Source organism: Triticum aestivum, chromosome 1B (genome assembly GCF_018294505.1).
Source record: "Triticum aestivum cultivar Chinese Spring chromosome 1B, IWGSC CS RefSeq v2.1, whole genome shotgun sequence".
NCBI lineage: Eukaryota > Viridiplantae > Streptophyta > Magnoliopsida > Poales > Poaceae > Triticum > Triticum aestivum.
The window spans coordinates 137,617,012-137,620,638 of record NC_057795.1 but is presented as its reverse complement, the minus strand read 5'-3'; positions in this window follow the sequence as shown (position 1 = coordinate 137,620,638).

The following is a 3,627-nucleotide window of genomic DNA, read 5'->3' as shown; positions in this document are numbered from 1 at the left end:
TTGCCTTTTGTATTTATTTTATGAAAATTCTTTCTTGCTTTTAATGTTTTGAACAGAAAATACTTTGATAATTTTAGTTGCATAAATTCTATATAATTTTAGTGTCAATAATACTAGAGGTTTATAAAAGGTTTTTAGTTGATTCCTTTAGTACCAGTTCTAAGGCTGTTACAAAGGCATTTCATTTGGCACCGGTTCTAAGGCTGGGGCCCCACGAGCACCTTTAGTACCAGTTCGTGGCTTGAACCGGTAATAGAGTTTTTTAGTCTCACCTAGCCAAGCGAGAGGCACTCGCAGCGGTTTATAAGCCCTGAGTGCATAGACGATGAAGGAGAGACCCTGAAATTGAAAAGCATTTCAAACGAACTATGAAAAGGTTGAAAGTTGGAATGGTATCATCATTTCACCCACATAGCATGTGCTGAAAAGTTGGGAGGGTTACGGCAAAAACTGGATGCACTTCATGTACAAAACGGACAATCTGTTTCGAGATATCAGGGTTTCATAGGGAAACTCGTCTGTTACAACAGGCATTTCAAATGAACTACAAAAAGGTTGAAAGTTGGCATGGTATCATCATAATAGTTGTGGAGAGAAAGTCTTCACTTATTCTTCGCTTGTGTCCTTTGCTTATTGCGCCGTAACCATGGATAATCTTCATCGTTTATCAGGATGCTTGAGTCAGCCTTGACTTTGAAGGGAGGAATTTCATGAAACTTTTCATAATCTTCAGACATGTCTGTCTTGCCCTCCACTCGCACGATGTCCCTTTCTCCTGAAAGAACTATGTGGCGCTTTGGCTCATCGTATGATGTATTCGCTTCCTTATCTTTTCTTTTTCTCGGTTTGGTAGACATGTCCTTCACATAGATAACCTGCGCCACATCATTGGCTAGGACGAACGGTTCGTCAGTGTACCCAAGATTGTTCAGATCCATTGTTGTCATTTCGTACTGTGGGTCTACCTATACCCCGCCTCCTGACAGATTGACCCATTTGCACTTAAACAAAGGGACCTTAAAATCATGTCTGTAGTCAAGTTCCCATATGTCCACTATGTAACCATAATATGTGACCTTTCCCCTCTTGGTTGCTGCATCAGAGCGGACACCGCTGTTTTGGTTGGTGCTCTTTTGATCTTGGGCGATCATGTAAAATGTATTCCCATTTATCTCGTATCCTTTGTAAGTCAATACAGTCGAAGATGGTCCCCTAGACAACGAGTACAGCTCATCACAAACAGTGTTGTCACCTCTGAGAAATGTTTCCAACCAACTGCTGGAAGTCTTGATGTGTTCACATGTAATCCAGTTGTCACACTGCTCCGAGTGTTTGGAGCGCAGACTGTTCTTGTGTTCGTCGACATACGGGGTTACCAAGGTAGAGTTCTGTAAGACTGTGTAGTGTACTTGAGACCAAGAATGCCCGTCCCTACATATTATTGAGTCCCCTCCAAGCGTGCCTTTTCCAGTCAGTCTCCCCTCATACCGCGATATAGGGAGACCTATCTTCTTAAGGCCAGGAATGAAGTCAACACAAAACCCAATGACATCCTTTGTTTGATGGCCCATGGAGATGCTTCCTTCTGGCCTAGCGCGGTTACGGACATATTTCTTTAGGACTCCCATGAACCTCTCAAAGGGGAACATATTGTGTAGAAATATGGGGCCCAGAATGAGAATCTTGTCGACTAGATGAACTAGGACGTGCGTCATGATATCGAAGAACGATGGTGGGAACACCAGCTCGAAACTGACAAGACATTGCGCCACATCCCTCCTTAGCCATGGTATTATTTCTGGATTGATCACCTTCTGAGAGATTGCAATGAGGAATGCACATAGCTTCACAATGGCTAATCGGACGTTTTCCGGTCAAAGCCCCCTCAATGCAACCGGAAGCAGTTGCGTCATAATCAAGTGGAAGTCATGAGACTTTAGGTTCTGGAACTTTTTCTCTAGCATATTTATTATTCCCTTTATATTCAACGAGAAGCCAGTCGGGACCTTCATACTGAGCAGGCATTCAAAGAAGATTTCCTTCTCTTCTTTGGTAAGAGCGTAGCTGGCAGGACCTTCATACTGCTTTGGAGGCATGCCATCTTTTTCGTGCAAACTTGCAGGTCCTCCCGTACCTCAGGTGTATCTTTTTTCTTCCCATACATGCCCAAGAAGCCTAGCAGGTTCACGCAAAGGTTCTTCGTCATGTGCATCACGTCGATTGAAGAGCAGACATCTACGTCTTTCCAGTAGCATAGGTCCCAAAATATAGATTTCTTCTTCCACATGGGTGCGCGTCCCTCAGCGTCATTCGGAACAGCTAGTCCGTCGGGACCCTTTCCAAAGATTACGTGTAAATCATTGACCATAGCAAGTATGTGATCACCGGTACGCATGGCGGGCTTCTTCCGGTGATCTACCTCGCCCTTGAAATGCTTGCCTTCCTTTCGACATTGATGGTTGGTTGGAAGAAATCAACGATGGCCCAGGTACACATTCTTCCTACATTTGTCTAGGTATATACTTTCAGTGTCAGCTAAATAGTGCGTGCATGCATGGCATCCCTTGTTTGTCTGTCCTGAAAGGTTACTGAGAGCGGGCCAATCGTTGATGGTTACAAATAGCAACGTGTGCAGGTTAAATTCCTCCTGTGTGTGCTCATCCCACACACGTACACCGTTTCCATTCCGCAGTTGTAAAAGTTCTTCAACTAATGGCCTTAGGTACACATCAATGTCGTTGCCGGGTTGCTTAGGGCCTTGGATGAGAACTGGCATCATAATGAACTTCTGCTTCATGCACATCCAAGGAGGAAGGTTATACATACATAGAGTCACGGGCCAGGTGTTGTGATTTCTGCTCTGCTCCCCGAAAGGATTAGTGCCATCCGCGCTTAAACCAAACCATATATTCCTTGGGTCACCTGCAAACTCATCCCAGTACTTTCTCTCGATTTTTCTCCACTGCGACCCGTCAGTGGGTGCTCTCAACTTCCCGTCTTTCTTACGGCCCTCTCTGTGCCATTGCATCAACTTGGCATGCTCTTCATTTTTGAACAGATGTTTCAACCGTGGTATTATAGGAGCATACCACATCACCTTCGCAGGAACCCTCTTCCTGGGGGGCTCGCCGTCAACATCACCAGGGTCATCTCGTCTGATATTATACTGCAATACACCGCATACCGGGTGTCACACCCTAGCTAGTCATGCATTAGAGTGTTGCATCATGTTTACTCATTCATCAGAAATTTGAAATGGGGATGACAGAACCCCCAGTCCCCTCTGAAACCAACTAGGGTTTACTAAAATAATTTTCAATGAACCTGAAATGCCCTTCTAAAATGCCCATCATTTTTGTCTTGGTTCAGAACCTCTGCAAAAGTGGTGCACATTTTCCTAGGCCATCCTAGGGTTTTTGAATTAAATCATAACTATTTGAATTTGGGCATTTAAAATTATATAAAATATTTAAATGCTCAAATATCTCCAAACTAAAATGTTGCATGTTGGAAATAATCCAACTATGGACCAGGAGTAGTTTGGTGATTTTTGGAGTTGTCTAGGTATTTTATTTAATTCAACAAAGTTGCAGATATATTAAATAAAAACAGAAATAGAAAAAAAAA